At 45.5% G+C, this 24996-nt stretch overlaps 1 long non-coding RNA gene and 1 pseudogene across 3 annotated transcripts; both read right to left on the minus strand.

The window, feature by feature from the left end:
- Positions 1-1121: 1121 nt before the first annotated feature.
- Positions 1122-4067, minus strand: LOC136539414 (uncharacterized; annotated as a pseudogene).
- A 520-nt stretch (positions 4068-4587) lies between these two features.
- Positions 4588-13618, minus strand: LOC136528165 (uncharacterized). 3 transcript variants are annotated; one of them, XR_010776993.1, is made up of 3 exons: positions 10966-13618; positions 6784-10444; positions 4588-6643 (listed from the first exon to the last, which is right to left on the minus strand). It is a non-coding gene; the product is annotated as an uncharacterized lncRNA (long non-coding RNA). The 3 variants fall into 3 exon arrangements; XR_010776991.1 differs by having other exon boundaries at positions 4588-6541; positions 6617-10444; XR_010776992.1 differs by having other exon boundaries at positions 4588-5528; positions 6241-10444.
- Between the last annotated feature and the right edge of the window lie 11378 nt (positions 13619-24996).

The following is a 24996-nucleotide window of genomic DNA, read 5'->3' on the forward strand; positions in this document are numbered from 1 at the left end:
AAGTTTCATGATCTCATTACGGATCGTGTCAGCTTTGTATGTGATCTTTTTGAAGATAAAAATGTTGATATAAAGAATTTTGTTAAAAAGCTTTTATGCAAAAGAACTTTAATTATTGCTAAAGCCCTACCTTGAATCCCTGAGCCTGCATTCTTGAATCTTCTTAGTTTTTATTCCGGTTAAGTCTTGTTGAGTACTTTTGTACTTAGGGTTCGTTGACCCTCGTTGTAGGTGAGCCTCATGAGCAGGTCTATTTTGGACCGTGCTGCATGACTGTTGTTCAGGTCGATGACGATAAGTGAATGTGTGATCCTTGGGCAGGATACTTATATTGTGTGTTTGTATAATGTTACTAATGCCACTCCACTACTACTATGGTTTGTAATAATTATCGAGCTTAGTTTGTAAGATTTGAAACTACTGTTTTGTAAACTAAGTTATTGTAAGACTTCCGCTAATTTACTCTAATGTAGATATTTGAATAAATGTTGTAATACTGTAATGACTCTGTAATGGGATCCTGCTCGGAAATCGTGGATGATTCGGGGTTCCCCGAGGACACCCGACAGTCTTCTTAAGTTACCGGGAACATATGCATAGTTGTCAGAGATCATTGGACAGTGACAGGTGCATGTGGGCCCTATAATTTAGGAGGTTCTGCCACAGTGCGGATGATCCTGTGTCGGGCCAGCACCAGCCTACGATACTTCAGCCAGCCGCTGCAAGCGAACAGGACCAGATTCCATACACATTGTGTATAGCTTGGTTGAGGAAATCATTCTCAAGAAAGTATAATGGCTATATTGACTTGAATAGATAAAAGGAAGTTCAGAATACGTGGTAGGCCTAGATAGTATAGCGATTCATAAGAACTCGTGATAACCAAAGAAGACATGTCAACATCTCATTGATCTGATTTTGTGTATATTGCAGTATATACGACGGACACCACGAGGCCCCACATGGAGATACACAAAAGGTGCTAGAACTCCTATATATATAATGACTGCAGCATGCAATAGCTATATAACCCTTCTGTTCCAAGTCTTGTCTTCTATTTTCATGTTCCTGCTTGTTGAATAGTCGCTGCAAGTGTGTAACAGGGGAAAACAATCAGAATATGCTTTTTTTTTTGTTGTATGCCAATACTGCGTTTCAATTATGGGCAGTATACTTTTGGTTTACTCAATCAGAACTATGGAGATCGGAGAATAGGATAAGCGTGATACATTTGTCTCATGTGCAAGGGAACTTTGCTAATATCGTGTGGAACCGAAAGTGATGATGGAGCTTAAGCTATAACCTGATCTAGCCAGAGATGCTTTTTTTTATTACTTATTTACCTTTTTATTTTTCACTTGTTGGTTTAGAAAATTAGAAGGTTTCAAATAAAGATGAGTTGAGTTTCAATTGGATTAAATTTTGGTAGGTCTTGGTGCACATTTTTTCTCTTATATAGAGATAACAAATTTAAACGAGCTTCTGTGATTATTGTTCTATTTCTACTGCTGGGACCTTGAGATATGTGATGGACCCTGACCTGGCCTCGCTGTTGGAATTTACCGGCAAAGAGGGTGTTTTTGCTGTCCAGGGTTTGACCTAGGGGAGCACGGTAGGTTGTCCTGCAAGAGCTCTTTCTTGCCGGTTTAGAATCCATATGAATCAGTATAAGCACAAAATAAAAGGAATAGATGTCTAAGCTATTACCTATGTGTATGCAAGATGTAGGGAAGTTCATCGCGAGGTAGCTTTATATCCCCTTTTCTGTAAATTTTTTATAATGGGCCTTGAAGTTGGAGCTAACAACACTGATTGAAGATTTGTTTTGTTTGTCAGTCCAATCGTACAAGTATCATGCAGTGATAATTTTAGCGTAGCCGTAGCATAACTTTCCAATGTGTTGCACATGACAACTGAGGCTGTGAGGTGGACTAATGTGCTATGACAATATCACTCGATTGAAAACATATTGACATTTTTGTTCTTTGGATGAGTTGCTTAAAGTAGTGCATAAAAGATACTAATCAATGTTAGGCATGCATTTCCACATTATACCATACTGCAGTTAAGATTCTTGTCTGAAGTTGAATGATCCTTACAGGTTTCTGGTCTAATTTATTCAGTTTTGCAAGGAACTTGTTCATTCTTATAAGCACATTATATATAAAACATCTGCACATTCGAGATATTCATCTAAAAGCTCAAAATTCATGATTTGGGATTATCTACCAAAAAAAGAAACAAGATAAGCATTGTCAGACAATGAACTGCCTTATTTTCTTTGTAAACCCATACCTTTCTGAGCAAGAGCATAATCAGAATTTAGAAGTGCAAATACAATGTCGATGTCACTATCACTATTGCGGACCAGCTTGTAGAGTTCCACGTCGATATCAACGGTGGCATCGCGACTGATTCTTTCTGTTGATCAACTCCAGGTGCTGAATCAGTTTAGATTGGTTGACATTCAGGTTGCGCTCTGCTCGCCAAGCAGGCGGCAAATTTCATGAACAATGGAAGCAATACCCGATCAAACCAAAGCCTTCAAGAAATGCCAGAGAGCAAGAACAGCTAGCACGCATCCTAACCTTGTCATGGGCTGGCTGATTGGCAGCGCTGTCTTCTTTTCGTCCCTTCTACTCTTCCTGAAGAGAGAAAGGAACGCCACGGTTAAACAAATTTGGACCCAAGAACCATAAAAAAGACATGATCTTGTGATAGGAGATTACTGCAACATGGGCTAACAAAGTTGCTCAATTAATTATAGGGTAGTTTAGATGTGCTAAAAGCCTGAATATTTCCTCTACCAAATGCATAGAAAAGAATACCTTATTGCATTCGCCGCTTTTCTTATTTTTCCTGTTTTATCTTATAGCATAGTGAATAAAAGCAATTTCGAGAGTGAATGAAATGTAGCATTGGTACAAATTCTATTTTGATAAAACGGTAGCGTAACCAAAAATACCATTACAAATCCCAAACCAGGTTCAGATTACGCATGTTTGGGCTTAAGGTTAGAAATCGTTTCTGAACGATAACACTGAGCACTGCATAATTCAGAACTACGAAATCTCTCCCACTCAATCAATGCACATCTAGGAGCTAACTAATCATTTCGTCTCCCTTCTCCTCCCTGAAAATATTTGAATACAAATGCTTTCTAATAGCATTACAATAAAGTCCATATGAGGAGAATAATCCTAAGCAATAGGAGAGGAGAGGGATAAATCACAGCATGGGACGGAGGCAAACCTGGGCCTCACCTTCACAGCTTGGATCAGTGCCAAATCTGGCGGTTGCCTCATTGCCTGGAGGAGGGGAGTGGTAGTCCATTGCTGCAGGAGAGCGAGGTACGGACGCCATGGATTTTGGCTGTAAATCACGGCGGCGTTCATCCAGCTGAGAACGACGCCACTTAGCCACCGCCATTGTCGACGCAATCCATGCCAACATCACTTGCGGCTAGCCATGGAGGAACGACTGAGCTCAAGGCGGGGGCAAGAGCTGACAGGGTCGCTGGAGCCTCATCCGACGCCGGGGTGGCCTGGACTGGAGTGGCTAGGGCCGCCGCGCCAGCACCCCGCCTGCGCCGGGGCCGCTGGGGCCTCCACCCGCACCGGGAGGAGGGAGGTGTGGGGGTCGCCCGCGAGCGGCCTCCTCCTCATGGGCTACCGCCGCCGCCAAACCGCGCGGGCACAGTTGGCGGTGCCCATGGTCGCGCAGGTGCGCGAGGGCCCTGGGCAGGCTCCATCACCACCGGCCGCTCTTCCCCTGGCGGGAATCGGCAGTGCCAAGCGCGTGCTCTTCTCTGCTCCCGTGGGGAAGAAGGGGAAAATCTCGTTGGTGCAAGGGTCGCACGGACGCGCGCCAGACGGGCCGTGCGCATGGCCGGCGGCGTGGGTCCGGGTTGACGGCTTAGCGGGACAGCCGGGGTTGACGGTGCCCGCACCCCGCCCGCGCTGGGGCCGCTGGCCGCCGCCCACTCCGGGAGGAGGGAGGTGCGGAGGAGGCGGACGGCGGTGGGAGGACTGGAGGAGAGAAACGCACCGCAGACAGATCGAGAAGGCGCCCGCGAGCGGGTTCGCGAGGATTCGCGACCGCCCGGGTTGACGGTTTAACGGGTGTGAGACTCGCTACAACCTAGATCGGACGGTCCATATGGCGTCTTGGCTGGATCTGACGGCTGGAGGGCTTGCGGGCGACGTGGCTCGATCCGCTGTCCGTCTTTTGGAAGCAGCATTCTTATACAGAGACTAGAAAGTACGCGCGGCGTTGCTGCGCGACAGCATGTTGTGGCCAGCCAGCCATGAAAACGGTATGGATATTTTTCGATCGTATTGAGACCAAATCTATTTAGAGGGATTTTAATTCGTCCGTATTTGAGTCCGAATATGCAACATCCGATACCGTATTTGTATCCGAATATTTAAATCACATATTTATGATCTTGACATCCAATCATGTCGTATTCGGCATTTTTTATATTCAATCGCATAATAAATTTGTATGTAGTTTTTTTGAAGTTATTTTCGTAATAAATTTATATGGAGATATAAATATTGTTGCATGTACGGAAACCAAGGAGAGCACAGCCAATGACGTGCGGGGTCCACAGGGCGAGATGGCCTGCTGCTATTGGGCCGAGTGACTTGGTTGGGCGCTCGGTACTGGCTTCCGTTCAGTCAGACTCGGTCTTCCTCATCCTCTTCGTCCGGCAGAGCCCCCCGGACAGAGACAGAGAGAGGGAGAGGGAGGGAACAGAGGGAATTAGGGAAGGGAGAAGAGCAGGGCGCAGCGCCGGCGGCAGTATCTCCGGCGGCCAGGGGTGCCGGTTCTGCGGCAGCGCTAGGCGCGGCTTAGGAGGCGGCAAACGGCATCGTCGTCATCCCCTCCGTTTTGCCGACAGAGAGAGAGAGAGATGGAGAGAGACGGAGCTCCGGGCGCCGGTCCTCTATCTCTCTCGCTCCCGAGATGGCGGCGCTGCGCCCGGCCCGATCGAGGTTGTTGGTAAATGAAATTGACCAACGGTATGAGCTGAGCTAATTAAAGAACATAAAGCTATTATCTAGCTACAATATCCAACTGATGAAATAGCAGGCTATATTGTATCGTTGGATAAAAAATAACACAGAGACCATCTATTTCAGTACATACCAAAAGTAACACTGAGACAATCTGTTCAAGTACATACGTAGTCTTGCAGCCATAGGGTTCTGTCCAACGACAGCCCATAGGATTCTGTTTCTGTCCAATGACATATTCTGTCAGTTGTGAATACTAATCCAAAGTAACATCCTGTACTAAAGCAGATCTTTGATACTAATAAGAAAGGAAGACACGATTAGTAGCCAAGCAATTTATAAAAGTATTCAGTGGACTAAAACTGAAGCAGTTCTTTCCAACAGTATACAAGATGCGATTGGTACGCATATGAAGGCACGACCTTGGCTGACCTTGCTTGCTTGGTACGGTGGTCTTCGCTAATAACAAGTGAACCTTTGAGCATTGAAGGGCTATCAGAGAGAGCACTGTATGATGAGCAATGGATGACAGTCAATGGTAGCGAAGGGCTCATAGCATGTGATAAAATGTAGGAGGAAAAAACAAACATGTGAAACATAAATAATAATTAATACAAAGGGGAAAGCATTGGTTTTCCATAGTCAACATGTATTACGGAAGGAAATAAGTAGATAATATTGTGGTGGTGAAGGCTACATTTTTCTTTGTAGCACTCCTCTATGTTCTGGTTGTAGAGCCACCAGGTGGGTTTATACTGGGTCAAGGTCTGCAGCAGTCTGCGATTAAGGTTGTAGATAAATATTACCACTATATTTCAGAACCTGAATAAGAATGACAAGTAGCAATGGGCATTCATGCTTTTCCTTTCCCCTCTCTGGACAGTAGCTGCTTACAGGTGTTTCCTGTATCTCATGTTATTCTATTTTGATGTGACATGTAAATTCAAGCAAATGCTAAGGGTAATACAGTAGGAGCACTCGACAGAAATCAGCATCATAGAGACACTTGGATTAGCTAAGGAATCAGTCCTAAGGTACAAAAGAGAGGTATGTTTATCTAAAAACAGAAGTTGTTAAAGACCAAACCTTTTAAATTTTGGCAAATAGAAACATCATGTATCAGACGCATTTCATCGAACATATACTGCCGTTCGTGCCATGGGGGCTTCAACTGCATTTGGCAACAGACAAAATGACTATGCAGACTAGTGAAAGTTACCTCCCAAGCAAGAATCGCAGGCAGGCAAAGGGACGTCGTGCTTGGAGCTGGAGTGACACTACTTGGCTTTGAGGTTGATGCCGACCATCCCCTACGGGCTCAAGCGCTGGAGGACTGCCTCATCATGTCGCGGATCTGGATCCACAGAACCGTCACCAGCGAGTGCATAGCCGAGGAGCATGAGCTCACTCTGTAGATGCAGAGCAGGTGCAGCTCTAGATTTCGACCTCCAACGACGCATTGCCATCGCCGCGCCCATCGATTCAGGCCCCGTCCTCGCTGCCCCCCACAAGATCTATGCCTGCGTGGGAGGGGGCCCCTTTGCACCATGAGTAGAAGCACCGGATGGGGTGGAGAGGGGCAACAGGAAGGGTACCTGGAGCTCGGCCGCCTGAGACAACAACTGAAGTTTGCGCGGCCGTCGTGGTCGGGGCCGGGCGGTGCGGCGCCATGTCGTGAGAGTGGGAGAGAGAGAGAGAGAGAGAGAGAGAGAGAGAGAGAGAGAGAGAGAGAGAGAGAGAGAGGAAGGTGGCGGCCACGCACCTCGCCGCCGCCTCGTGCCCACTGCCGCCTGGGGAGGAAGGGAGGACGCCACCTGACCTTGGGCGGACAGGACGCCGAGCGGAGAAAAGTGCGGCGCGAGGGAGGGGCGGAGCAGACGCTGGAGGCAGGGGGAGGCGCGAGGGAGAAAGGAAGGGAGAAGCGGAGGGCGGCGGGTCTGCCCCGCGGCCCGCGCTCGCCTGCGGGACTGCGGGTTGATTTCAAAATAATATGAGGTGCTTTCTGAAAAATATTCTGAGAGGGCCTCTGGAGCGCGGATTGATTTCCAAAAACTATAAGGGGTTTTTCGTAAAAAGACCGCGGTTCGCCCAATCTAGACCGTCCGCGCGCCCGATCGAACGGCCGCGAAAAGGCCGCGACGTGGCATGCTGGCCGGCCAGCTTTTGGACCCAGGATTCATATAGAAAGACTAGAAAACATAGGGCGCGGCGTTGCCGCGCTAGCTTATGCTGTCCCAGTGTTCCAGTACAGTATTGGCAATATTTGTTTAGTATATTCTTAGTATGATGGAAAAGGTGACAACGTTTGTGCTTTGAAAGCACCAGTACTCGAATTGATGGTTAGTAAACAGGAACATTTCATTGCAAGAGACATATTAGCAATCAGTGAAGAGCAAATAATTTTAAGCACCCTTGGAAATAAGCAAATTATAGCAAATTAAAGTTAATACGGATTATACACCAGAGTAATGTATTGTTTTTGTTTATTTAGATTAGCGCTACAAGATATGATAACATACCTCCTCATGACCTAGCACATCGATGGAAAGAGTTCAACTGGTATATCTTGAAACCACACCGTTCAAATGTGTAAACAGTAAAGTGCATCAAGGGTTTCACATTCGAGCATGGAGTCACAGTTCCAGATATTGAGAATCCCTGGATGTAAACCTTGCTAAAATGCAAAAAAAATGTTGTAGATAAACATGAACGAAGCCGATATGTAGGGAAAATCATTAGAGTGCATTTCCAGTTGGAATTACAGAAATTAGAAGGTGAGTGTTGCCAATGCTCCATCCTTAGGGGCAAACTCATTTGTAATTGGATCTGTCTGGTGAGCAGCACACCACTGCTCCCCGTCTAGGTTCTACACTTGTTGAAGGAACATTGATGAATTGCTTTAGAAGTTGGCTCTTTGCAATACCTTGGTAATTGCCATTCAGTTTATATCTGCAATGGTTTACAATTACTAAGCAGAAAGCTGACAAATGGATTGCACAGTATGGACAACATTGCTTCCAACTAAATCAGCAACTAATCACACACACGCGCGACATTCTAAATCCAGAGTACGGAATAGGGAGAAAATACTTCACGTCTTAATGCAACACAAAACCAGAATAATGCTGAGCCATTTAATTTAGTATAAACCAAAAGCAAAAGGCTAAAAGCAACTAACTTTCAAATCTAAAGATACAATTACTAGTTTTCAGTATTCTTAACACAAATATATGCATCTCTCCTGCATGTTCTCAAGAAAAAACTATAGCAGAAGTACAGAGTATAGTGCCGCAAATGAGCACACTGCTCAAAGTGAAAGAAAAGCTACATCTTGCTTTACCAGAGAAAAGGGCATGGTCTACTAACTCTTGTAGTTTTAACTGCAGTGAAATGCACAAAAAAAACTGGGTTGATCTTTAGAACTCTGGAACAGAGAAAACATGGTAGGCGTGCAGATCAGGATATAGTAGTATTTTCTATGGCATCTCAGCAAATATCCTACACTACTCTAAGATAATTTATTAATAGACCAAAAGGTAACAAGAGAAAGTATTATATGACATAAATTACCTTTTGAATGGTATTGTATGACATATTGCAAGTGATAGATAGAACGCAGGTGGGGGTCTCCCCTGCTATATATAAAGTCCAAGAAAAAAAAGATAGAAGGCAGCTTTTGTGATACCACTAAATTGAAAAAACTATTGTAGGTCCTGCAAACATGTCACAACCAGCACATCATAGTTCCCAGTTTAAATGAGATATCATTGTGCTGTGCTTAGTAGAAGTAGTCTAAACAGGGAACAGAAGGTAAAACTAAATTTGTCTAAACATATGGAGAACTTATTAGCATTTCAAAATTTGATACTAAGTAGGTACCAGTGGGGCACTTGTTCGAGCAGGCAGCAAAGCAGTAACATGAGTCCTGGACAAATCACCATTTTACGAAATACAAAGGAGAGGACTATCGACAGTCGGTGTATTATTTGTGTAGAACAAAGCAATACGGTGAGAATTAAACTTAACTTTCCAGAAAAACTTTAGTATCAAACTAATCCAATTTCACTTGAAATGCAGTTCCATTGTATCATGAAACAATGGTTTAGTGGTAAAGTACTGTGGTTCAATGACAGTAAGTGAGACTTCAATTTAGTCATGAAGCAATAAGACATGTGAGTAGGCATTGATTTCTGAGGAACTGATGAAGTGGATGTACTATTATTTTCAGAAATAGCATAACTAAAATGCAAAGGCTCAACTATTTTAGAGATATTAGTAGAAACCAATCTTATGTTGCATAATTAAATAGTTAACAGATATAATGTGAACACACTTCCAGTTTTGCTGAAATGCATTTGAGAAAATGTATCTTTGTAGATGGGGCTGCAACAATGGTATTGCAACTACTGGTATTTCAGCATCATGGAATCACCATGTAGGTAAAGAATTTTTATTTTTTGTTACCCTTTTTCTTTTGCTTAATCAATGACTCCACGAAGATAGCCAGAGTATCAAGACTAGCTAGTCTCTACCATGTGTATTTCAGTGTATTCAGGAAAGATTTTGATGTTGTTGATCCACACAACATAGCATGTATATCTAGGGAGACATTATGTCAAACAGTTAGCATGTATGACTGCATAATACGAGCTCAGATCAGTACCGAGAGGTAAAAGAAAGAAAAATCAACTATGACTCACAGGGATCAAGGATGAGTGATAATGATTTGACAATGCCAATCATAAGTCATTAGCGAGGTGGAGATGAAGCTGCAGTGCAGAGCATGCAACTACTCTTTTTGGCCACCGCGGTCTTTAGGAACACCATCCTCCACGTCCGACACTAGGATGGAACCCAGCAACACCGCCGCTGCAGCACGGGACAGCCATGCTCGGGACATATGCTGGGGACGGAAGGACCGACGCCGGCATCTCGCGAGGACGCCGCGGGAGAAGCCTACTTTCTTCTCTAGGCCCGACAGCCGGATAAGGCGGAGGCCCGGGATGCGGGAGATGCAGTTGCCCAAGCAGCAGCGAGGTCACGGGCGCAGGGAAGCCCTTGGTCCGGCGCCGCGCCGCGTCACCGGTGGAGCGCCGCGCCGCCTTGCTCGGGTTTTTCCTGCTCTTCCATTCGATGGATAGAGGGTTGATTTCGGTAAAGTTCGAGGGCTTTTTTAAAAACAAAACTGAGAGGAGGCTTGGACTGCGGGTTGATTCGACTAAAGCTCGAGGGTGTTTTTGCAAAAATACCACGGCTTGCCCGATCTGGGCCGTCCACGTGCCCGATCGAACGGCCGAGAAAAACAGGCGACGTGGCACGCTCGCCGGCCAGCTTTTGGAGGCAGGATTCATATAAGAAGATGCCACAAGCTGCGATTTCCCACTATCTTGGGTAAGTTGTTTCTTCTCCTCCTTTCCAAAGCTCTGCACAAAAAGAAAAATGGAAGCCGTGAGCTAACTTGAGAACATTTGTACCAATTTTAAACAGCCATGTATGAAATTTACAAGATTGACATTGCAACATAAAAAGTATTTGTGTTGCTTTTGCAGCTTTGACATTAGTAATCATTGGATGTGCTCTAAGTGTAAGATTCTACGAGAGACGGAGCAGCATGGAATAATGGAGTAATAAGAGAATAATTAGAAAAGTCGCAACTGAACATTTTTGCTTGATCTGAAGAAGAGTAATAGCCACCTTATGTTAGGTAAATTTAACATTAGGAAATTAGAAGCCTAAGCAAGTCTGACTGGTATTGAGGAAAGCATCAGTCTCAAGATATGCAGGGCAAGCAAGAAGAATAGTAGTTCCAACTATTAGAGGGAATGTATAAGTCTGAAGTAATAGCTTCATCACGATAAAATTGGAATTTCATTACTCATCATGTTATTCATGTAAGTAAGCAATGCAATCGCTCCAGACAGCACAAAAACATTGCATCAGTTACCTCATCTCCTTTGGATAAAATAAATCCTGATTCCTGCATGCCTAGCTACAGGTGCAAAATCTGTAGAAAACATGAACTTTTTAGTTAGCATACAGAATCAACATAGCAATCCCATCTTCTCCATTTTCTGCCAAAGCTTTGTTGTTACCCGTTAAAATTGGTCTTAGTAGCATGAACCATATCAGAGTTGGGAATTTTGGTACGAGCTCTTTGTATAAAAAAAGAATGGTCCATCGTGTCATGGTAGTGCTGGACATTTTCTTACATTGAATAAATTTATTATCTCTTATGTTGCAAATGAACCACCTACACTCAAAAATTTATCCAAAGAACGAACTACATGGGTAGGTGAGTTGCACTATAAAACATGTGAATTAAAAAAACGAACTACTGGAAAATGGCAAAGATAGGAAAGCCTTATGCATTACATACCTACAAAACCATTTCCAATAATTAAAAGTCACCGTGAGAGCATGAAGAATTTGAATAAACAATGGTGATTGATTTACAATAACCTGATATTTATTCTAACAGATATTAATGCCGTTGGGTTTCTAACTAACATCTGACATGATTTGAGCTCATGTTTTCAGGTCGTCCGACTAATCGCGCGATTAGTCGTCCTGGTCGGTCCCTGGTATTCGATTAGGAGGACCGACTCGATTAGCTCGACCAGAAAGCTGGTCGTCCGATTAGTCAACGACTAATCGCGTCCGACTAGGACAGGGACGATCAATTTGGTTACTCCGTTTTTTGGCATGTTTAACTGGCGCGGACATGTGGGACTATTGAATGTCATGTTTGTGACTTTGTGTTGAACACTTTAGCCTATCTGTACTGAACTAATTTGGTTATGTAATATGCTGGTTGTGTGGCTGCTATGGTCTGCTAAATGTTAGTTATTTTGCTACTGCAGCAGTGCTGCTGTTCAGGTGCGTCAAGATCAAGACTGCATTAGTGTCACCAGCTAAACACTAATGCAATCTTGATGCTTGCTTTTGTGTGTGTGTCTATATATATATGGACGACCGGATGGACGACCAGGGTCGACTAATCGGCCTGGTCGACGACTAATCGCGATTAGTCTTCTGGTCGGTCCCATGGCTACCTGAAAACATTGGCTCATAGATATTTCATTGAACATCTTGTAAGCAATAATTTTACACCATAGTTTTTTTTTGTAAAGAAACACTCGCCTGTTTAGCTAATTAATAAGAAACACAGAAGAAGCAGCGATGTCTTACTTACAGATGGGTCGATTATTTAGACAAAGCAAAGCAATAGGCCAATAGCTCAGTTCCATGGTGGCTGAAGAGGTTTCGTGCGATTCAAATTGGCATAAATGAAAGAGAATGGTGGTTTCAGCCAACTATGCTTCTCAAAACAAATATTCAGATCACAAACCAGCTGCTTCCAAAATAAAAAGGCAAAGATGATTTAACCCCTGGGAAAAGGGAAGGAAACTAAAGGGAGTGTACAACAAAATATACGATTCCAGTTTCATAATTCTAATTCTCAAGCCAAAATTTGTTACAGCTTCAGAGATTACTGTGGTAAGCTCATCTTATATATGATTCCAGTTTCATCATTATAATTCTCAAACCAAAAGGGAAAATGCTTCATCGTATACACTTTCCTTAATTGTTTAAACATTGAAAATTTCTTAGCTGAAAGATTGAAGTTTTGCCGTACCTCCAATACTTTAAATAAACTTCTATAATTCTGTTAATCAAAAGTTTTTAATCCACAGCTAATCATCAGTTCATCACTCCCATCAGCACAATCACAAACTAATCCAAGAGCAAACTAAAATAATCCTCCAAGAATAGATCAACTCGCAAGTCGCAAGAGCAGTAGCAATCACTTAATCAAGCCACTGCTCCAGTCACCGCCCTGCATTCACCGCTACGCACAGGAGAAAAGATAATAACAAGAGACAGGTACATAGACAAAGATTTAGTTTTTCCAGAAAGCATCATGAATTTGGATGCTTGAACTTGCCCATCCGTGAGCAGCTTCTCAACGGTGTTGGCGCTGGTGGCGAGCGCGAGCAGGAAGGACTTGGCGGGGAGGTTGCGCTCGGCGGCGAGTTCCAGCACGAACTCGGTGAGCACGACGCAGCAGGTGTCGTTGGTGAAGAGCGCACTGGCGAGCGCGGTGACGACGCAGACGCGGCACAGCAGGTCGCGGCCGCCCTAGCTCCGCCAGGAGCTTGCCCAGGTCCTTCAACATTCCGTCGCCCTTCAGGTAGCCTCCCACCACCATGGTGGCGAAGAGCAGGCCCAGCATCGCCCTAGCCGTGCGCCGCCGTCAGGCCGCGTCAGCCCAACCCTAGGGACCGTTTTTCCCAACGCTGTGGAAAAAGAAGAAGAAGGGGGTGTGGGAAGTAGAGGGGGTCTGGATCTCCACGATCCGGCCATCACCGGATGGCCGGAGAAAGTCGCCGGAGCTCTGGCGGCGGGCGGTGCGGGAAGAAGAGGCGCGGCCGATCTCCCCCACGCGCGTGTTCTGTCGAACGAGAGGAAGGAAGAGGCGCGACACGGACAACGGGAGCCCTTCCTACTCCGGGGAGGCCACGCAGAGGAGGTGGCCTAATGCCGGCGTCGGGAGCCAGAAGGCGTGGCGGCGTCCATGGGAGACGGGGAGGGTCGGGGGCGGGGGCATGAGTACGGGACGGCGCCGAAAAAATCTTAGGGTGAGACGTAGCGTCCGGCTTCACCACAGGGCAGTGAACGGGTCCATTTTAATCTTTTTCATTAGAGCTGAGAAATTCACCATAGGTCCTTAAACTTATTCCACATTTTTAAATGGGTCCATGTGTACTTCTAAAACTAGATTTTGGTCTGTAAACTGCTAAATATATCATCAGACGTCCAAATCGGTTTTGGACCCTGATTTTGTACACGTGGCTGCCACCTTGTCTCCTCAACGCAACCACGGAAGGCCCTGTGCGACTGTGCCCTGACTGACCGCGCATGCCTCGTACGCCGCCGTGTCCATAGGCACCACGAACGGGACCAGGTGATGCGCGCTCGCCGCCACGCGCTAGTGCCAGTGACAGGCCTAGCCCCACCACTGTGTTGAACAGTGGGCCCGCGTCGCACCCGGACACCGCCGTATAGCTCCGCCGGACCCGCCGTGCACGGACACCGCCGTCTATGCGCCACGCGGACCTGCCATGCACCGCGATCACCATGTGGAGGGGAGTTCGCGTCCGTGGTGGCCGCGGCGAGCACTGCGAATAGGAGGCCTAGGACTCTAGGAGCACATACGCGCGCCCACTTCATCCTGGAAGCCTTGCGCCCAGGAGCACCGGACAACAACAGCGAGCGCGGGTACGTGGTATGTGCTCGTGCAAATGGATGCTGTGATGCATGCATGCCCGTGTGCATCAGTGCATGTGCCATGTATAGTATGTACCGACTGTGGGTCTGTGGTGGAGGACCAGGTGGTGTATCCGCCGTCGGTGGTGTATCCCTCGTTGATGCTCGTGTGCGTTCTGCTGCCGTCCAGCGCCAGCTCGACGTCTGGCGTGACGATGATGTCGTTGGTGGTCACCGGGACGGCTACTCCAGAAGCTTCCTGTCCTGCTCAGACAGCCAGGATGGGAACGTGGTGCCTTCACGTGACAGCGCAGCTTCGATGGACGGTGGGCTGCCGCCACTGCTCCTGACCTTGACCTTCCTGACGTGCAGCGCCAGCACGGTGCTGACGAACCGTGTGAGCGCAGCCACCTGCCTGCTCACGGCGTCGCTCCCCGCAGGATTGTCCGGCAGTGGCACGGTGGCTAGGCTGTCGTGGCACGTGCCCTAGTTCATCAGCGCAGCGCTAAGCCACGTCGTGGCCCCGTCCGCGTCGGCCGTGGACCCCATGAGCACGTCGTAGGGCTACGCGAGGCTGATGCCGAGCAGCTTGGCACAGTCGTGCATGCCCGACGGTGCTAGCGCCGCGGGCACCGCCACGGACGCGGAGAGGTTCTGCGCCAGCGCGAGCGCCGTCGTCGCCTGAACCATTACAAACTGGACGGACGCTACACGCAAACAGGACCCACGCTGACCGCACCTCCGCCGACGTGATGTTGATGCTAGACATAGGCGATGTGCCTGTGATCCCTTAAACGGCGGCCACATGGCCCGTCATGCTGCCTCGTCTCTGTAACAGGTCGCGCACGAACCCGCGCCACTCGACGACGATCCCGCTGCACACGCTATTAACGAGCGAGAGCAGCGTGACGCCACGTGTGCAAACCCAGGGTTCCAAAACCATTTTAGACTTCCTGTGATACATATAGCAAGTTTAGAGACCCAAAAATCTATTTTAAGAAATATATGGACCTATTTGAGAACACGGGACAAGATGAAGAACCTCTAGTGGATTTCACTCTTTTTTTATTATGTCGGGGCCGCGATTTCTTGGTCCGCGGTGTCCCTAGGGGTGGAGCCGTGGATAGGGCAGGTGGGTGGAAGCAGGCGTAGCGGGGTGTGGGCGCGGACGTGGCAGGCATCTGGTAGCTGCACATAGGATTGGATGGGCAGCCGAGAAGGACTGCGTGGATGAGCAATGGTTTGAGTGTAGGAGGGATGCGCGTTGCTACTACCTCCATCCCAAAATAGAGGTCGTTATGGGATGCGTATAGGTCAAACTTTTTCAACTTTGACTAGATTTATAGAAAATGCGTGCAACATTTATGTGGCAGAACTGCCCCAAAATAACACGTTTATGGAAGCACTCGTCTTCCACCAGACACTAAGCACCTTGAAAGCGAGCTACAGCGGGCGGTATCCATCGGGCACACCCCAAGAGAGAACCTGAAAGATCCACATTTTTCCCTAAGGATCCAATAATGAGAATGAGTTACAATACTTAATACATTTCATACATCCAGAGTTCTTAGAGATTAATTATTACATTGCCAAATGTTAGAGTGCCGAATATTAAACAACGGAATAAAAATAAACATCTAGCGGCAAGGATCCGTCTGTGCCCACCAGAAGAATCCTTCACACAATGGTACTCCTCAAACATTACCTGCAATAGGAGTAAATAAACCCTGAGTACACAATATACTTGCAATACTTATCCGACTAGTGGGAATAGCTTACCGACTCTAAGGGATATGCAAAGCTTTATGGTTTGTTGGTTTCCTTTTTACAGAAAGCAATACTAATAGTGAGTCCTTATTGATGTTATTATTAATAGCCGTATTAATTTATTATCTAGCCATTCTATGTAAGCATCTGTTCTACTTTGAAGCAAGAGTTGAGCAATCAGTTCTATTTCATCATCTTTCAGCTTTCAGTTCTTACTACAATGCTAAACCGTAGACAAGCCGTACCGGAACACCGGCGATTCATGAATCAATGCCCCTAGTTGGCTACCCCAAAAACACACACCTCGCTTGTACCCTAGGCACAAGCAGGACCAACCTATCACCCTTCTATCATGGGGTCTAGGTCCCCATCCAAACTTGGACTCCAAGCCCCCGCTTCTAAGTCCCGGACTTAGTACGGTACAAGGACCTCCACCATTCCCGCCTCCAATCAGTCGGTCCAGAAAGAGCTGGAACCCACGATAAGAGAGCAACAAGTCTTTCCTGTGCCTATACCCAAGTATGTGCTCGGGATAATAAATTTGTGACTTGCATAGAGCCTTATGCAACGGCTGGTCCTTAACCGATACAGACAGGGAAAAAGTGTAACCAAACTATGCCCTGTTGGCCACAGGACACAACCTCTAACACCCACCAATACCCAAACCATATCCCTGCCCGGTCACTATTTTCCTTTCCTGATGAGGACATGACCTCTATACATATGACCATGCTTGGAGAACCATATGGAGACCAAGGAGATCAGCGAGGGTGCCCTAAGCAAGAAGGAGGCCCAAAACTCATCCGGTTCGAGTTCCCAAGGTGGAGGCCCAAAGCAACTCAACTTTGAGTCTGTCTCGGGTTCCAGGACTAGTCTGCCTTAAACTGGTCACTTAGGATGCATCCGGACTCCGTTTTCGACGATCCACATATGGTTGGAAAGCTAATTTGATAAGGAAGCCAATCCAAGTGGTTTCACATCAAAAGACCTTCGGAATCAACAGAAATCGTCGAAACAATTCAGCGTCTAGAATCTACCAGGGTGCTGAGACACCGTCTTTTGGTCCGTTGGACCGTGTATCGTATTTGGGCCCATTAGGGGGCACGTCCGGGGGGGGGGTGTGACACCCAAGACTCTATAAATAGTGGCTGTCGCTCTCCTTAGGGTTTGGGTTTTGTTTAGTTCTTGATTTCCTCGTGAAATATACGTCGTTTTGCTGCAACTGTCGCTGCCAAGGCCGCTTGCTGTGAACCAGGGCCCCAGTTCTTGATCTTGTTCGCCTGTGGCAATTAGTCCTTTCGAATAAAGACTTGAACTCTTTCTCATTATCATAAGCCTCATATTTATTTGCAATTTAAGATTGCATTTATCCCGTTCTTGCTTGTATTCTTGATTCGCTTGCAGGAAAGCCTTCTCGGCGAGGTCAATCGCGTTCACGTGGTTGATAACCAATGGAGCAGTGGTGTAATGGTTGCGGGGTCCGAATCAATCTTGGTTCGAAGCCTAGATCATGAACATCGAGTCTCCACCAATCGACGCTATCATATCTTTTGGAAGATCGGGCCTAGTCTACATCAAGTGGTATCAGAGACCTTGTTGCTCATTAGGTATAACTTTGTTTTCTCCTTTAGATTTGTTACTGTTTTTGCATTACCTATAGTCCACAAAAAGCCAAAAAAATATATACATCGTCACATATTCCCTGTCCTATAGCCTCATTGTGCCGTGTAATTTTGTCTCTATTTTGCGTTGTTGAGTTTGTGCCCTAGGTCAAGTTCTTGTTGCTGGTTTTAGATCGTTTTTAGTCCAGTTTGTATTTTCTCCTTTGTTTTTCATCATAATCCGTGAATATCTCCAAGTCTTGTTGAGTTTCCTTTGTATTCATCAAACCCTAGTCCACGCCATCTAATTTCCTACACTTGTCTTCACTATTTCCATCAAATCATTGCTGTCGTGACCAATTTTGCGAGCATTGTTCCCGCTTTGTTCTCTAATTCGGAGTCCGTTCTTAAAACTGGTCTAGTTTTCGCATATGAACTCGGATTTCGACGTTCCATATATCAAAATCGATTAGAATTTTTTTTGGATCCATCCATCCCCTACTTTGCTAGGGTCGGAGATTTTTATTTTTGTCAAAAATGGTCACAAGATCCTCTTTTCGTGGTCACAAGGTCTTTGTCGATTTTGAGCACATCTTCTGAAAATTCCATAGGCCACGTCTTTCACTTGTTTAAGCTCATATTTTTTGTGGTTACTTCTTTTGTGCCCCTAAGTGAAGAAAAAATATCAAAAAAATAAAAATAAAAAGTCAAAATTTAAAAAAAACAACGACAACCCAAAAAAATAGAAAAAAGAGAGGGCAAAAGAGAAACAATATCTAGTGGAGCACATAGAGAGCGCCATTTGAGTTGTGTTTGCATGTGCTGATTTCTATCTTGTTCCTAATCATATTCTTGCTGTTCACATCACTTGATACATCTGGTACTTGGAACATGAGTAGGCCAGCAACTAAGACAAGTATTTGGGATACTTATTTAGCTTTGCTATTTAGTTGCGAATTTTGCTATTCCTTGCTACTATATTGTGCCTATCCAAGCTCCACTTTCTTCTAACTAAGTATAGGTTCGCCTTGCAACTGTTACACTCAAGCTACAATGGTATCACAGTCATCGACCGATTGCACCGCCTGTTGCTTTGGTAAGAACACTTGTAAGACCGTGGTAAGACGCTTGAGAGTTGAGTGCCTTGTTTTTCCTTGTCCACAACCTAAGTAGTTGGTAGGGATAATATTTTTGTGTTGTCTTTTGCTGTCTTCTAACAATGACAGGTTTTTCGTATCCACCGACTCATGATGGTATAGGTGCTGATGAGTACATGGAGTGGGAAATTACCATCGATAACATATTTGCTACTCGCTTTATGTGTCCAAAGAGGAATGTAAAAAATGCAGTTAGTGTTTTGCGGCATTCTACTTTATCTTGGTAGAAGTCTTTAGATCCTTCTGATAAGCCTCAAACTTGGAATGATATGAAACTTCTTATGCGAGAAACCTTTGTTAATCCACCTCTTGTTTTGACTTCATATGATGAGGTGCACCATTTAGAGGAAGAGTCTATTGTTATTCCTCCTGCTATGCCTAACCTTTTACAGGACAATGTAGAAAAGAGCGAGGATGACGTGAGAGAAAATGAGAAGCTCACAGCCTCATGTGAAAATTCAGAACCATCAACTATTACCCCTGCTGAACATGAGAGCAAAGGTAATGCCCATGATGCTAAACTCACAGAAGGTGAGAGTTCTCTTGATGTGCTGAATTTTTACACCAATCATGCTATGATAGAGCAAATTTTAGTGGAGCATTCGCTTGATTTACCTTTGTCACAAGATGATTTGCTTGATGTTTCTTATGACGAAGATGACTTGCATGATGATATTTATGTTATACCCATGCAATTATTGAAGAATGATCATGCTATATGTGTGCTGAAAATGAGCACTTATGCTGAAAATAGACTTGTTATTCATAATGCTAGTGAAGTTGATGAGCTGAAATTGTTGTCTTCTTTAAATACTTTGGGTTACATTGAATTTGATATTCCGTGTAATCTTAGTTCTTTAGAGGAGAAACTTTATGCATATGCTAATTTGCCATGGTTCTCTAGACATACATATTATGTTTTTGGTAAATATAACAACCAAGGGCAATATTTGATACAATGAGTTTACATTTATACAAATCCAAATTCTCCTTTAGTTGTGCAAATTAATGATCAACTAGAGGATAGTAAAATCAACACTGTTGTTATGACATATTCCTCTAGTTTTGCTTTTCGAACACAAGTGGAATCCAAAGAAAGGGAGCATATATTTCTTGTTAGTACTAATCTTTTGCAGGATAGTATTGGCAAAGATCATGTGTATTTCAATCGAGCAGACTACATGTCTGTAGGACAAGACATGCTACAAACCTAGACATGTGGTCATATTCTTTCTCACAACATTGTCCATTCCCATTATTTTGGAAACCTCGTTTGTCCTCATGTTGTGTAGGATCGACTTCAAACAAAATCGACGCTGAGGACGGCTTTTCGTCAAGAAAGGGAGGATGATGAGGACATGACCTCTATACATATGACCATGCTTGGAGAACCATATGGAGACCAAGGAGATCAACGATGGTGTCCTAAGCAAGAAGGAGGCCCAAAGCTCATCCGGTATCAGTCCCCGAGGTGGAGGCCCAAAGCAACTCAAGTTCGAGTCTGTCTCGGGTTCCAGGACTAGCCTGCCTTAAACTGGTCACCCAGGACGCATCTGGACTCCGTTTTCGATGATCCACATATGGTTGGAAAGCTAATTTAATAAGGAAGCCAATCCAAGTGGTTTCATGTCAAAAGACCTTCGGAATCAACAGGAATCGCAGAAACAAGTCAGCATCCAAAATCTACCAGGGTGCTGCGACACCGTCTTTTGGTCCGTTGGACCGTGTATCGTGTTTGGGCCTATTAGGGGGCGCGTCCAGGGGGGTGATGCCCAAGACTCTATAAATAGCAGCCATCGCTCTCCTTAGGGTTTGAGTTTTATTTAGTTCTTGATTTTCTCATAAAATAGACGTTGTTTTGCTGCAACTGTCACCGCTAAGGCCGCCTGCTGTGAACCAGGGCTCTAGTTCTTGATCTTGTTCGCCTATGGCGATTAGTCTTTTCGAATAAAGACTTGAACTCTTTCTTATTATCATAAGCCTCATATTTATTTGTAATTTTAGATTGCGTTTATCCTATTCTTGCTTGTGTTCTCGATTCGCTTGCAGGAAAGCCTTCTCGGTGAGGTCAATCGTGTTCGCGTGGTTGATAACCAATGGAGTAGTGGTGTAACGATTGTGGGGGTCCGAATCAATCTTGGTTTGAAGCCTAGATCGTGAACATCGAGTCTCCACCAATCGACGCTATTATACCTTTCGGAAGATCAGGCCTAGTCTACATCATTTCCACCATTTTATCATGAGTGATTATAATTATCACCTACTGTGAGTAACGGCAGGTTACTCATGCTACCGAAATCCTGAGCATAATAGCTACTTGACTTGAACTAGTAGGACTCATAGCTAGATATAATTATGCATATAGTTTCCATAAAATGCCTGTAATGTAAATGCACATTATATATATATATATATATTTAGTGATCATAAAATATGGGTTATGCATTGAGGCTTGCCTTGGATAGGCGGTGGGTTAACAAAGTCAGCACCAAAAGGCTCTGAGACTCCCTCCTACATGAGGACCTCCTCATACTCCTTAATGACCTCTTCATAATCCTATTCATCCACAGGCATGAATTCTACCAACTTGTGATCTACATGCATGAAATGATGATGCAACACTTAGTAATATGGCAACATAAACTCTTAAAATAAAAATACATCTATCACGTTGCTAAGCTAGTCCTACCGACTAAGGTGCTAAGTTACCTACTATTACCACTAACAAGTAGGAAGCATGACACATATTATCTTAGCAACTAAATGTATTCATACTCCTAATACCGATTCACTCTATATATAATAAAACAAGGGTACTAGCTATTCTATTTATCAACCTACTCTAGTGCTACAAAATTTATAGTGAGTACATAATAATCTAATGATCCTACTATAAAAATTTCATGGCTAAAACTATCATCAATTTGCCACAAAAATTTCTACAAATATTAATCTACATAATACAAAGCTCTCTAATTTAAATTTATGAACCTATCAGTATCATAGCTAACTGCAAACTAACTATACTAACAGATAGATAGCATTTTTGTGAACCTAATAAATTTTGTTTCCCTATTTTTGGACATCTATAAGATTTCCTAGAATTTACCAAAGTTCAGCTCAAAACTAAATTGAATAAGCAATTATAACTTTACTAGAAATTGAAAAACGCATTTCACCGGGCGGCCCAAGCGCAAACGGCTCAGTCCAGTCTGGCATGAATGCATGCACCGGCGTTGTAACACCCTCGGTGTTACACTGTACAATTTTTGTTAAAACATTACATATGCATCATGTTTATATGATAATGTATGAAATATAATGTGTAAATAAATTCCTGTGACTTAAAACGTTTAATGGAAACGCGAAACGAATCTTATATTTCATGTCGTGTTTTATCGCTTAGAGTTCTAGATGAATTTTTTAGTGGAAGAAACTGTTATAGAACACATAGACAAAACTTTAATAAAGTTTGTAGTACGAACTTCATAGGCGGCGATGAAATACGTGCGGCCGAGAATGGGATTCGCTAGCTAGTGCATCGAATGGCTTGGAAATCAAATTCGACGAGAATTCAATCGTGTTTTGGTGGAAATACTGAAGTCGAGAAACAGATCGACGAAGCAAAGTTCAGCAATTTTTGTAGAACGATCGGATTAGGTAATGTCATGGTTTTGGGGTTTCCTCTAGTAGCCTGATATACCAGATACAACGTAAAATAGGTGGTGTAGTTACGAGATCATCGAGTTGGTTTTGTAGCAACTTTAAAATGCATGCAGGGCACTGCACCCCGGTCGGTTTCGGGTCTGGGCGTGGTCACCGCGACCTGGCCGGTGTCGCCGCTCGCCCCGGGCGCGCCCACGCGCACCGTCACATTGACCACACTGCCGCTGCTAGGTCTGGCACACTAACCGCTCGTGCACGCGCTTGTTGGGCCCAGCAAGCTTGGCTGCCCCGCCTCATCCGTCGCGTCCGCTTGAGCCCGTGGCTCGTCGTCGCGCCACATGCACCGCTGTCGGGCCTGCCTCTGGCCACCGTCACCGCACCGCTGTGGCTGGCCATGTGCTGGTCCCACGCTGCAGGCCACACCAGCGTTGCTACCCTGGCACACCACGCACGCACACGCTCGCACATAGCCACGCGGACCCGCACCACCGTACCATGCGCTGGCCGCTCTACCGCCCCATGCTCACCGACAGTGCCATGTCGCTACTACATGGCCACGCTTGGCTCTACCTCACGTTGTCTTTCCGCACGTGGTAGGGCCACCTGCTCTACCCACACTCTGGCGTCAACGCTACGCTGTTGCTTCCCAAGGCCGGCGCCATCCACTATGGCGCAGTGCTGTGCCGCCGCTGGCTTGTGGGCTGTGACGATGCGGTCAAGTGTCTTATGCACGCCTCACTATTCCCCATCGCCCGTGCGCGCTTGTACTTGGAGTTGATGGTCGATTCCACCATGACAACGCCGAGCCTAACTCCACCTACTTTCCCTATTTTGATGTCGCTAGGATCGCTCCTCCATTTTTGCCATAGTGGAGCCACCGTAGTGCAATTAACTCTACCCTTGGCTCTGCTGCGTAGTTGGCTATGCAACCGACCCCACCTTGCAGCGAACCTTGCCTTGCCCAGCCCCAATTTGGAGCTGCCGCTCCACCAAGTCCTTAAGACTGGACGAGCATGCGCCATCGGCAAGCCATGTATCCAAGGCAGCTCGTGGAAATTCCTTGCGCTTCTAGCCTCGTCTCCACCTGCTAAGCACCCTACGCACCTCGACCGAAGCACAACCATAGCCCAGCCTTCCCTAACATGGCTGTGCCATCGCTGTGCATCGCTGCACCACCCGTATGCACACGACCAGCTCGGCTTGGGCCATCTCTGGATGAACCACCGCCTCGAGGGGTGCCGTGGTGAGTCACTTGAGCTCACTAGATACCCTTTTTTCCTAGGCTTTGCTGACATTCACCGAAACACCACCGCCGTGACTGCAGGGTCCCCATCACCGTGGTCTAACCTCGCTGCTACGTTCTGGCTCACGCTTCCTTCGCCCGACGCTTCATGTTCGCTCCTAGGTAAGCATCGGTCCCATAGTTAGGGCGGGGAGGGGCTGTACTCGGCGGCGTAGCCGCCCGGTGCTAGCGCCGCCGCGTCGAGACACGTGTGGGTGCCCGAGGGGTGTCGCTGTCGTGAAGGTAGGAAGTTCCGAGGGCATAGCTGTAAGATGGCAGACTAGCAGAACAGTGTGTTTAGCTCACGTGGGATTATAGAGGAGTGCGAGGGTGTTTTTGCATATTGACCGGCGCGCGCGGGTCCTCCCCGCCGAGGGCCGTCGTTCGCATGGGCCACGCTGTGCATGCGCGTGTGTTGCGCCGGTTGGGCCGAGCCGCTCGAGTTGGGCCACGGGACATGAATCAGTTTTCATTTTCCAATAAACTCATGAATGTTTATTCAATATTAGTTTGAGCTGAACTTTAATAAATCGTAATAACTCGTGTAGGTGTCCAAAAATAGTGAAACTAAGTTTGTTAGATTCATAAAAATACCATCCACATGTTAGTGTACTTAGATTATAGTTAGCTATGACAATGGTAGGTTCATAAATTCAAACTATATATCTTAGTATTATGTAGCTTAATAATTGTAGGAATTTTTGTGGTAAATTGGTGTTAGCTGTTGTTATGAAAAATTTATAGTAGGCTCACTAGATTATTATGTACTTGCTATAAAATTTTGAGCCCTAGAGTAGGTTGCTAAATAAAGTAGCTATTATCCTTGCTTTATCGTATATAGAGTAAATCAGTATTAGGAGTGAGAATGCCTATAGTTGCTATAATAATCTATGCCATGCTTCATACTTGTTAGTAGTAATAGTAGGTAGCTTAGCACTTTAGTGGGTAGAACTCACTTAGTAGTTTGATAGATGTATTCTTATTTTAAGAATTGATGTTGCCGTAATATTAAGTGTTGCATTATCATTTCATGCATATAGATCACGAGTTGGTAGAGTTCGTGTCGGTGGATGAACAGGAGTACAAGGAGGTCATTGAGGAGTACGAGGAGGAGACCCTCATGCAGGAGGGAGCCCAGGAGCCTTTTGGTGCTGGCCTCACTGACCCGTTGCCTACCTAAGGCAAGCCCCGGTGCATAACTCTTATTTTATGATCACTGAATATATTTATATGAG

This window comes from Miscanthus floridulus, chromosome 2 (assembly GCF_019320115.1).
Source record: "Miscanthus floridulus cultivar M001 chromosome 2, ASM1932011v1, whole genome shotgun sequence".
Taxonomy (NCBI): Eukaryota; Viridiplantae; Streptophyta; class Magnoliopsida; order Poales; family Poaceae; genus Miscanthus; species Miscanthus floridulus.